Here is a 13,149-nt window from a genome sequence, read left to right as displayed (position 1 = left end):
GGGGAGAGGCCCAGGGCCTCTATAAATAGAGCTAGCCACCACGAGAGGAAGAGAGGGTGAGAAATCTGGTAGAGCCCAAGTAGAGGGACTAAGTAGAACACATAGCCCCAGCTCAAGAACACCCCTCGCGAGGCTGTTCTTCCTCTGTACTGTTCATCATCAGCCCCAGAGGCAATCCACCACACCACACACTGGAGTAGGGTATTACACCACAACGGTGGCCCGAACCAGTATAAACCCCGTGTCCCCTGTGTTGTTCATCGTTTTCATCTTAGCTTGCACGAGAGGATCAGACGTAGATCGGTAGGGGGGAGATCTCCGCGCGCATCCCAGTGTTCGAACCTCAAGGGTCTGCCGGAACCTGAAATCCGACAGCACCTGAAACCAATGCTGCACCTGATGCCAATCAGCAGCCTGAAGTCACTGCCACTGCTCCTGTACCACCTCCAAGGCCACTTACCATTGAGCAAGCATACAACTATGGTCAGCTGGTCACTGACAGATGGCCCATTCTGGTTCCTCCTCCTGTTGCTGGTCCCCAATTTGATTACCATGTCGAGCACAGGCCCCAGGTCCAGAAGCCGAAGCCAAGACTGCCCAGGTTTCCAGGTACTGCCACTTCACCAGGGTCCTTCAATGCTAATGGCTTCAAAGCGCACAACACCTTCTTTGATAGCGCCAAGAACCCCTACTCAAGGGCAAGGATCTCCTCTGATCGGTTCTGGAGCTATCAGCAGCGCATCTATTATTCATGTGTCCTTTATGATCAAGGGCGCATCTTCCCTCATATGCGTCTTGACTGTGAAGCCATTGCTGGATTGCCTTGCCTTGAAGAAGCCCTTGACTGCTTCCGTGATGCGGGTTTGCTCAACTTTGTGACTGACAAGGAGCATTGGAATGAAGAACTTCTGCTTCAATTTTATGCTACCTTCCACATTCGCGGATACAACAGGGATCCGAAGACTTGGGTCCTTGAGTGGATGACTGGCAATGTCCATCATGAAGCCAAAGCCTTTGACATCATTGAGCTTACCGGCCTGCCCACTCCAGGAGAATTATATGAACCTGGTTGTCAGCTTCACCACAATGCTTTGGAGAGCATCTTTCATAAGCCAGAGCCCAACATGAGCCAAATGCTGAGCATGATGAAGCCTCTGCCACATGACGCTGATTACCCAAAGGAATTCTTTGTCAACGACCTAGTGTATCTGCCCCGCCCATTTATCACATCATCAGGCAAACTCTATGGCCTGTCAAAGGACATTCTTCAGCAGCAAAACTTGAAGGAGCAATGAAGACTTTGGTCTTATATATCTTCCATGGCATCAGCTTCAATGCTCAAGACTTCTTTATTAGACAGTTGGCTGCATTCGGCTCTGATCTCTTTGGCCTGAAGTTCTACACTCCGTGGGTCATGCGCCTCATCAAGCTACACTCAGCTATCAACTATCAGCCCTCTGCTTGCAACCATCTGATCTTTCTGCCAGAGGTTGATATGTCAGTTGAAGCCATATACCCAGAGCCTGCCAAGGAGCCTCTTTGTCTTCACAATGCTGATCACCAAAGCTTCTCACAACCCATTGAAGGAGTCCAAGCAGTCACTCATGTTTATCCATTGGCTGGCAATACTCGCTTACCTCACCGAGCTCAGACTGAAGCCATTGAGAGCACTATTTCTCAAAGGCCTCGGAAGCGCTCTCGTGTTCTAAATGACCGAGAACTTCTTATCGCACTGCATCAAAAACAAGATAAGCATCACTTCTGGTTGAAGCGGCAGATGCAAAGCCTCTTGGTGGACGTCAATCGTATTCGCAATCTTGCCACCAAGAATGCTTTTGTTACACATGAAACCTATTAGAGGTCATGGAAGAGTTTGACATTGCTCAGTGCTGAAGCAGATCTTCAAGATGATGGCTTCACTGAAAGATTCATGTTTGACACCACTCCCCCAAGGAATGCTGTCCTACGTCGAACTCTGTCTCTTGAAGACTCTGACTATTCCTCCTCCGCTGCAACGGTGAATGCCAGAGTGATCGATGATCAAGATGATGCTACTTCAACACCTACGACTTCAGCGCGTATCGACACAACACCACGATCGACTGCACCGCCAAACCCCGACGCCGACCCTGCATCTTCTCCTACTCCTTCTAGGAACGAGTAGAGGCTCTATGTCTTCAAACCTTTTTGGTCCTTACTGACAAAAGGGGGAGAAGCATATGAGTTGATAGTCTTCAAGCGGGTCCATATGGGCGGGTGCTTTATATTTGGCCTAGTGTTTACAACTCTCGCTTTTGATACATTTGGTTCTTTGAGTTGTAACACTTAAACTTTATGGTCGTCTGCTACGCTTTTTGCTATTGTATGATGCGATGATAAATTCCGCATGTGCGATGATAACTTCTGCACTTAGTCATTTTGCAGATGTCCATTTTTCATTATGCATGTCATTATCTTCATTATATCAAATCATGCATGATGAATTGTCTTCATAAGTTGAAGAGGATCTCCACAAGTACAACCTGCCATGTGCATTTGCATTCCAAAAGCAAATTACTTATATGCACATCTTCAGGGGGAGCCTTTTGCTACTTATGAAGACAATATCTTTATCCCTACAATTTCACATACTTTATCCCCGTTGAAAACTTCAACCAGTTTGTCATCAATCAACAAAAAGGGGGAGATTGTAAGTGCATATAGTGCCACCCCTAGTTGGTTTTGGAGTATTGACGACAAACCTGGTTGAGGGACTAATGTGTTTGTGAGAATTGCAGGATAACACAGGTAGTAGTCCCTCATTGATTCGGTTTACCTACCGGAGATGACCCCTAAAAATGTATGAAGACATTGACGACAATGGTGGTATATGAAGATATTCACATTGAAGACTATGACATGAGAAGACATTGCATGAAGACTATGGAGCGCGAAGACTTAGTTGTTTCGTTGTTTCCTTTTCTTCTTTGTTGAGTCATAGGAACCACCGTACTATTAATTGGGGTCCCAGTGAACAAAGTCAGAGTGACTAAAGTGATGCTCAACCAAAATCCTATGTCTTCGAGCGAAGACAATGAGAGCAAATCTTATCCAGAGCTGGATGAGTCAGCTTTACTTGCAGCCCAAGTAAAGTTGCCGTGTGTGTTTGAAATCTGACCTTTGGAACACGTGTTAGTTCCTTAGTGACCCAGGGTCATTTCGGACAAATTAGGTCGGGTTGCCTAGTGGCTATAAATAGCCCACCCCCAACACCATAAATTGGTTGGCTGCTCAGAGTTGTACACGGCTTTTGTCGTTTGAGAGCAACCCACCTCCGAAGCCTTTGAGAGAGAGAGAAATCCTTGCGTGGACAAAGCCCAAACACCCAGAGCCAAAGAGTGTTAGGCGTCACTAAAGTCTTTCTGTCCGCGTGACTTGAAGACTTGTTACACTTAAGGACTGTGAATCCTCCAGCCGGTTAGGCGTCGCGTTTTGAGCATCCAAGAGTCATTGTGGATCGCCGGTGAATGAAGTCTGTGAAGGTTTGGAAGTCTACCTTGAAGACTTGCCAGAGTAATTGGGCGAGGACTGGGTGTCCTTAGCTCAAGGGGAATAAGGTGAAGACGCGGTCTTCTGAGTTGAATCTCAGCCTCCCTAACCAGACGTACAATTGTCACAACAACTGGAACTGGTCCAACAAATCCTTTGTCCTCAACAAGTGACTGGTTCTATCCTCTCCCTCTCTTTACTTAAAGTTTGTCTTTGTGAAGTCATTGCCTGTTTGCTTTACCTATTTGTCTTCACTATTTGACTACTATCGTTGTTTGGCTTCATACCATCTTCCATCCTGATCCTTACTACCTAGCTGCTATTAGTCTTCGTGCTTTCACTTCATTGCATACTTGACTATGGCTTGCTTAGTGTGGTTTATCTTCCGCTGCATATCAATAGGATCATTTCTATTGTTTGTCTTTGAAACTTCCATGTTTTGAAGACTTACATAAAAATCGCCTATTCACCCCCCTCTAGTCGATAACTAGCACTTTCACTAATCGCAAACAGTTCATCCATGTGAAATGTATGCCATCAATCACAGACACTTTGATCTGGCTGGCCCGTTTCTGTTCTGTTGCCTAATCGCAAACAGTTAATCCTTCTGAAGCGTATGCCCTCAATCACACACACCTTGATCTGGCTGACCGTTTCTTTTGTGTTGCCTAATCACAAACAATTCATCCAAGTGAACCGTATGCTCTATATCGCACATACCTTCACCAGGCTGCCCATTTATTTTGTTCCGCCTCATCGCAAATAGTTCATTGGACTGAACCATATGCCCTGGATCGCACACACAACTAAAATCTGAACCGTGTTTGGTGGCTCCGCCATCGCAAAGTTTTGCACCTTTTTTGACGGTTCTTTTACACCACCATTTGCGATTATTGCATCGCACACAGTTTCGTCGAAGGGTCTCTGATCGTAGTGTCGCGTTATCACCATCCTGCAGTAGTGTGGGTTGGCATAGATCGAAATTAGGATTTGTCACTCCGAGTATCGAAGAGGTATCTCTAGGCCCTCTCGGTAATGCAGATCATAATAAGCCTTGCAAGCAATGTGACTAATGAGTTAGCTGCGAGATGATGCATTACAGAACGAGTAAAGAGACTTGCTGGTAACTAGATTGAACTAGGTATAAAGATACCGACGATCAAATCTCGGCAAAGTAACATACCGATGACAAAGGGAATAACGTATGTTGTCATTACGGTACGACCGATAAAGATCTTCGTAGAATATGTGGGAATCAATATGAGCATCTAGGTTCCGTTGTTGGTTATTGACCGGAGAGGTGTGTTGGTCATGTCTACATAGTTCTCAAACCCGTAGGGTCCGCACGCTTAACGTTCGATGACGATTTTGTATTATATGAGTTATGTGATTTGGTGACCGAATGTTGTTCGGCGTCCCGGATGAGATCATGTACATGACGAGGAGTCTCGAAATGGCTGAGAGGTAAAGATTCATATATAGGACGATAGTATTCGGACATTGAAAGTGTTCCGGGGGTACCGGGTACGTATCGGGTCACCGGAAGGGGTTCCGGGAACCCCCCGGCAAAGATATGGGCCTTATTGGGCCAAGGGCGGGACAGACCAGCCCCTAATGGGTCGACCTAAGTGGAGAAAGGAAAAGGGGAGGAGGAGGAAAGGGAATAGAGGGAGTAGGATCCTCCCTTCCTTTCCCCCTCTCCTTTCTTTCCTTCCCCCACTCCGGAGATAAGGAAAGGGGGAGGCCGAATTGGAGGAGGCCCCCAAGTAGGACTCCTCCTACTTGGGGTGCCCCAAGGTTACTCCCCTCCCTCTCCCACCTATATATATACATGGGGAGGGGGCGCCTAGAACACACAACAAACATTGTTAGCCGTGTGCGGTGCCCCCCTCCACAGTTTACGCCTCTAGCCATATTCACGTAGTGCTTAGGTGAAGCCCTACGTGGATCACTTCACCATCACCATCGCCACGCTGTCGTGCTGACATAACTCTCCCTCGACACTTTGCTAGATCAAGAGTTCGAGGGACGTCATCGAGCTGAACGTGTGCAGAACTCAGAGGTGTCGTACGTTCGGTGCTTGATCGGCCGGAACAAGAAGAAGTTCGACTACATCAACCACGTTGTCAAACGCTTCCGCTTTCGGTCTACGAGGGTGCGTGGACACACTCTCCCCTCTCATTTCTATGCATCTCTTAGATAGATCTTGCGTGATTGTAGGAATTTTTTTGAAATTGCATTCTACGTTCCCCAACAGTGGGCCCCCCATGACTCCCCTGACCTAATTCTTTCGCCTATATATTCACATATATTCCCAAATGACTAGAAGCATCCATGAAAACACTTTTACACCGCCACAACCTTCTGTACCCGTGAGATCCCATCTAGGGACCTTTTCCCGCACCATGCCGTAGGGGGATTCGATCACGGAGGGCTTCTACATCAACCCTATTGCCCTTCTGATAAAGCGTGAGTAGTTTACCACAGACCTACGGGTCCACAGCTAGTAGCTAGATGGCTTCTTCTCTCTCTTTCATTCTCAATACCATGTTCTCCTCAATGTTCTTGGAGATCTATCTGATGTAATACTTTTTTGCGGTGTGTTTGTCGAGATCCAATGAATTGTGGATTTATGATCAGCTTATCTATGAATATTATTTGAATATTTAGTGAATTCTTATATGCATGATTTGATATCTTTGTAATTCTCTTCGAATTATCGGTTTGGTTTGGCCAACTAGATTGGTTTTTTGCAATGGGAGAAATGCTTAGCTTTGGGTTCAATCTTGTGGTGTCCTTTCCCAGTGACAGTAGGGGTAGCAAGGCACGTATTGTATTGTTGCCATCGAGGATAAAAAGATGGGTTTTTCATCATATTGCTTGAGTTAATTCCTCTACATCATGTCATCTTACTTAATGTGTTACTCTATTCTTCATGAACTTAATTCTCTATATGCAGGCAGGAGTCGGTCGATGTGTGGAGTAATAGTAGTAGATGCAGAATCGTTTCGGTCTACTTGACACGGACGTGATGCCTATATTTCATAATCATTGCCTTAGATATCGTCATAACTTTGTGCTTTTCTATCAATTTCTCAACAGTAATTTGTTCACCCATCGTATTATTTGCTATCTTGAGAGAAGCCTCTAGTGAAACATATGGCCCCCGGGTCTATTTTCCATCATATAAGTTTCCGATCTTCTATTTTCCATCATATTAGTTTCCGATCTACTATTTTGCAATCTTTTACTTTCCGATCTATAAATAAAAAATACCAAAAATATTTACTTTACCGTTTGGTTAGTTTCATTGATCTCTATCAGATCTCACTTTTGCAAGTAATGGTGACGGGATTGACAACCCCTTTATCGCGTTGGGTGCAAGTTGTTTGATTGTTTGTGCAGGTATTAGGTGATTTGTGCGTTGTCTCCTACTGGATTGATACCTTGGTTCTCAAACTAAGGGAAATACTTATCTCTACTTTGTTGTATCGCCCTTTCCTCTTCAAGGGAAAAACCGACGCAAGCTCAAGAAGTTGCACCCGTCTACTCGGACAAAGTCTATGCCACCACTACCCGGGCGATCATCTACTCAGTTGTATGACTCACTCGGATATGCAAAGACCAACAGTCAGCAAGGCACTTGAAGCATCATCTTCACAGTGGAGGTTTTGTAGTGGGCTGAAATAATGGCCATGATGTCCCACTTTGTAACATAAGAGGTGATGGGGTGGCGCACTCTATATAAGCCACCCCACCACATAGCTCAGGGCTCTCGCTCTCATTCTTCCATCTCTCTCTCAAACTCTCACACATTGTAATCTCCTAATTCATACTTAGATAAGAGAAAGCCTCTCCGGAGCACAAGACGTAGGGATGTTATCACCACCTCGAGAGGCCCAAACTCGTTAAAAAACACCGTGTCACCTGTTTGCATCTCGATAGATCATGATCCTTTACCCTACCCCTTTCTACTCTCAGAATCGTTCACATAACATCCGGGCTAGCCCATTCCCAACATGAGTGGCACACCATCTCCATTCCCACCATTTCTCTACCAAAACCCTCCCGCCCTCCCGCCATGGCCGACGCGCCTAACCCCGCCGCCCCTTCGCTGCCCCATCCCTGCCGTAGCCGCCCACACCATGGCCCCGAAGAAGCTCACCAACGAGGAGAGTGCGCCCCAGAGGACGAAGCGAGCTGGCTAGTGGAGAGGGGAAGGGAAAAATAAGACATCATAGCCTCTCAGGTGCAGGCCACTGTTGCTAACACGAGGCCATCGCTGCTAAGGTCGCGCAAACTGCCCTCCTTCTGCTAGGGTTCCGCGACCCAGCCAGTCTTTTCACTTCAAAAGAGGTGGGGCTTCATCCAATTGGAGTGCCACAAAATTTGTGGCTCCCATGAGAATGTCGTCGGTCGGCCCATGAGTGGCATTGGTGAGACATGGTATACACACCACTACAGGATGCTGCTACCGTGACACTATGATCGGAGACCCTTTGACGAAACTATGTGCGATGCATTAATCGCAAATGGTGATGTAAAAATCCGTCAAAAAAGATGCAAAACGTTTGCAATGGCCGAGGCATCAAACACGGTTCAAATTTTAGTTGCGTGTGCGATGCAGGGCATACAGTTGATCCATACGAACTGTTTGCGATGAGACAGAACAACAGAAATGGGCAGCCATATCAAGGTGTGTGCGATATACGGCATACAGTTCGGTCGGATTAATTGTTTGCTATTAGGGAATGCAACAGAAACGGTTAGCCAGATCAAGGTTTGTGTGATATACGGCATATGGTTCAATCGGACGAACTGTTTTCGATTAGGGAGAAGAACAGAAATGATTCAACTTAACAAGATGTGTGTGATATGCGGCATACAGTTCACGTAGATGAACTATTTGTGATGAGCCAAAAGAACACAAACGATTCGTGTAAACAACATGTGTGTGATATGCGGCAAACAGCCCACTGGATGAACTGTTTGCGATGAGAAATTATAACACAGACAATTACTACAGTTAATTCAGACACGATGGTGATATCTTGACCGTGTCTGGTAGTGGGCAGACACGTAGATGTACATCTGAGAACGCGGGCCCACATACGCCATCCGGGGACCATTTCGGGTTTTGATGCATGGCCTACGGTTGATCCAAAAGAACTGTTTGCAATGAGCCATCAATAAATTTTGACCTTGTTTCCTGTCACATTGCAGATTACAGTGCAATAAGTAATTGCACATCTGTTCACACCGATCAAGTCAATATGTGTTCACACCTAGCACCGGGCTATATAAACTACCCACTAGAAAATTACTTCACATTTCCTCTCCTCACCGCCCACAAAACTGGTCTTTCCTGTCAAGTCGTTCCGCCTTGACCGGTAGGAGGAGTTTCGGGTGGACATATAACCATGGAGCAAAGACCAAGGCCGCGGAAGCACTAGAGAGGTCCCTCGTCTACGTGGCAGCCGCAGCAGAGATGTCCCGACGCGCCGCGGAGCCTGTCGGTGTCAAACCCAGCGGATCTCGGGTAGGGGGTCCCGAACTATGCGTCTAAGGTTGATGGTAACAGGAGACAGGGGACACAATGTTTACCCAGGTTCGGGCCCTCTCTATGGAGGTAATACCCTACTTCCTGCTTGATTGATCTTGATGAATATGAGTATTACAAGAGTTGATCTACCATGAGATCTTAATGGCTAAAACCCTAGAAGTCTAGCCTGTATGATTATGATTATGATTGCCACTATGGACTAAGCCCTCCGGTTTATATAGACACCGAAGGGGACTAGGGTTGTATAAAGTCGGTTACAGAGAAAGGAATCTTCATATCAGGGCGCCAAGCTTGCCTTCCACGCCAAGGAGAGTCCCATCCGGACACGGGAGAGAGTCTTCAGTTTCATATCTTCACAGCCCATCAGTCCGGCCCACGTACCATAGCACGGATGCCCGAGGACCCCTTAATCCAGGACTCCCTCAGTAGCCCCGAACTAGGCTTCAATGACGAGGTGACCGGCGCGCAAATTTTCTTCGGCATTGCAAGGCGGGTTCCTTCTCCAAATACTCCAACATAGTCTTTAGACACAACGAACATGTCCGGCTCTGCAAAACAAAAACCACACACCATCGCAGAGAGTATAATATTTCACGATTCCAATCCGCTGACAACTTTTTTGTAACGTGATATCACGTTATCACCCGGTCATTATTTCGAACTGTTTTTCGGTCTGCCGCTTCGAGATGCAGTCTCACTGGCACGTCTTGTCAAAGCAGAGATCGTGTCCCCTTATTGCGGGATTCTCATCAATACGGGCGTGGGTAATCCAACCGTGCCGTCTGCACAGCCCTTGGGAACAGGCGAGTTTTAAGGCGAATGGGGAGGCGCTTGATATTCACTGCCTTTATAAGGAGACAAGGATTCCCTTCTTTCACCCACGCCTTCTCTCTCTCTACTCTCCCATTCTCGAGCTCTAGCGCCCAAGTCCTCATCTTTTCCACCTCAAGGAAGCACTCGACCATGTCCGGATCTGGAGCGCAAGGCAAGTGGATGGCCTCCTCCGTCAAGGAGAAGGACATCACCAAGCTTCGGGAGGCCGGGTACCTGGCAAAAGAAATCGCCCACCGGCTTCTGGCCAAGGGGCAGATTGTCCCCACCCTGAAGCCCAATGAGAGGGTGGTGTTCATCCCCCACTTCGTCCGCGGGTTAGGGTTTCCTCTCCACCCTTTCGTTCGCGGACTCATGTTCTATTATGGTCTAGATTTCCATGATCTAGCCCCAAACTCTTTCCTCAACATCTCAGCATTTATTGTCGTGTGCGAGGCCTTCCTCTGCATTCCTCCTCACTTCGGACCGTGGCTTAAAATCTTCAACATGAAGCCGAAGGTGGTGGATGGTCAACACGCAGAGTGTGGAGGTGCCATGCTGAGCAAGATGCCCAATGTCACATGGCCCAAAGGTACCTTTGTGGAGACCGTCAAAGAGTGGCAGAAACTATGGTTCTATATCACGGAGCCCCGCGACGCCACCTGGGCCATGGCTCCCGAAATCAAATCCGGAGCCCCAATGCGGCTGACCTCCTCGCTAGAGAAGGGCCTGAATTGGACTTCGTCGGACGAGCTGACAGCGCTGCAAACGCGCATCCAGAGCATGGTGAACAAAAACATCAAGCTCGTCAATGTGATCCAGGTGATGCTGGTACGCCGGATCCTTCCATGCCAGAGCCGGACTTGCCATTTATGGAAGTTCAATCCGGCCGAACACCAGACCATGCAATAGTTCTTTGGAACTACGCACGAATATCTGGAAGGTGCTCTTCAAGGGCAATGAGATGCCGCCGGAGACGACCGAGGACCGCGGGCACGCCCTGACCCATCCTGCCAGTGTGGTAAGTCTTTCACGTTTCAAGGTGTATCCTTTACTTGCTTGTTCAGGGAAGATAACCAACCTTACCATTTATTTTTTCAGGGCTGGACAAAGAAGGTGGAGCGGATTAAGTGTCCGGCTCCGCTGCCAGAGGAACCGGCCATCCCGCTTCTGACGAAGATGCTGGTTCCGGCACCCTACCAGGCGCCGGAGAAGAAGGCCAAGGGGGCCAGAAGTGGCCCCCGCCGTAAGGGCGCGACGTCCAAAGACGAGACTCACTTCTCCGCCGCCGAGGACGACGATGAGGAGGAAGAAGAAAGAAACTCTCCCCCTGAGGAGGGGAGGAAGAAGAGGGCGGCCTCCGCAGATCTGGAGGTAGAGGCGTCCAAGAGGGGGAAGGGTTCCCTTGCGGATAACTCCATGTGGGACATTGACAGCAGCCCAGAGCCGCACCCCCGAGACAAGCCCCTGGCCGAATCGTGAGTACTAAAAAACCCGGATGTGTCCATATATCCGGCCTCCCTACTTCATAGTCTTAACATGTTGAATTGTGCAATTGCAGTTTGGCTCGGTCCAACCTCGAGCGATCCGCATCCTCGGGGAATTTGCTAGACTCAAGGGCGATGGACAGTGGGTCCCATTCGGAGGCTTCCTCTCCCAAGGCCATGGATGACACTGAGGTGTTGTCCCAAAGGATCCCAGGCCAGGGAGAGACTCAGGAGGCCGCAAGGGCGGCACTGGAGGGTAAAACCTCGGCTGTCGGACACATGGGGGAGCAAATCCCCATGGAGACTGACGATGGGGGCCATATTCAGTTCGGCCCCCAGCTGAATACGGTCCCGGAGGCCTATACGGCTCTGGAATTCGGCATGCAGCCTCCTTCGAAAGAAGGAGGTGTGCCTATTCCGCCGATGACCTCTGTCCAAATAGAGGCACTGGATAATCTGCTGGAATCGCTACGAGGCGCTTCGGTTGTGGAGGAACATTGTATCCTTATGGGTACAGTGGTTGAGAGGGTTCAGTCCTTAAGAGTGGACTGACCGAAGCCTGCACCAGCCTGCTGACAGGCTTTGAGGTAAGTAACACAAAAAAGAAAGCCACAGTATAGACACTAGCCCCTGAGACATTGTCCGGTGTTCGAAAATAGAAGTCGGACAGAGGATCAAGTAATATTCGCAGGAAACTAACTAAATATGTCTTATGTGAATAAGCAGGCGTCGTTGCTGGCTGCAACCTCTCATACTGCTGAGGTCTTCGAACTAAGGCAGAGTCTGGAGCGGGCCGAGGAAGAGCTAGGCCGTGTAACAAAGCAGCTGGAGAACAAGCAAGGTATGTGATGACCTTGTGTATATCAGGAAAGGATGAATGATGTGTATTAACCATAGTGCCATGATATTTGTAGGAGCGGCAACCGAGGTCGAGGCCCTTAAAAAGGCGCTGGCCGAGGCCGAGGAGAAAGCTGCCAAGGAACAAGCCACCCACAAAAAGCACGAGGCTAGGCTCGATGAGGTCCAGCAAGAGCTTCAGGATGCCATGAAGAAATGCGAGTCCTTGGAGCGCGATGTTTCGACTCGAGAGACCGAACTCGCCAAGGCTCGCCAGAACGCACAAGAGGCCCGGGTTGAAGCCTAGGGCGCCCTCCAGGAAATCCAGGAGGCCAAGAAAATCGCGGCGGGTAAGGCTTTTAGTATGCAAAGCAAGTATGTGAAGAAGAGGTATCTCTTACTAACCTGGATTTGGAGTTCTCCAGGGGCGTTTCCGGATCTGCCGCACAGTGTTTCTGACGCTACGGAATTCTTCCAAGCCGAAGAGGGGAGCTCAACGGAGAAGCTGTTCTGGTCGCAATACCTTGCGCCAAAACATCCGGTGCCCTTTAGCGATTAGCTAAAACAACTGGTCAAACTGCATAGGGTGGCCGAACTGGCCATGAAGGATTTAATAATCCGGCTGTGGCCTACCGAAGCTATACCTAGAAGCTACTTCGGGCTTGTGAGGCGGCTGGTCAGTGCCTTCCCCCGGCTTGACGCCATCAAGCGGTCGGTCTGTATCGAAGGTGCGCGGATGGCCTTCGCCCGTGTCAAGGTGTAGTGGGCGAAGATGAATGTCATCAAGCTCGCAACCGAGGGACTGCCCGAGGGCAAGGACCACCGCACGCTCAAGCGGTATTTTGAAGATGTCCTGGATGGGTCTCGTATTGTGGTGACGTAATGTGCAAAGGACATTATCTTTGAATGAATACATTCATGTTG

This window comes from Triticum aestivum, chromosome 3A (genome assembly GCF_018294505.1).
Source record: "Triticum aestivum cultivar Chinese Spring chromosome 3A, IWGSC CS RefSeq v2.1, whole genome shotgun sequence".
Taxonomy (NCBI): domain Eukaryota; kingdom Viridiplantae; phylum Streptophyta; class Magnoliopsida; order Poales; family Poaceae; genus Triticum; species Triticum aestivum.
Note: the sequence above shows the minus strand (reverse complement) of the source record.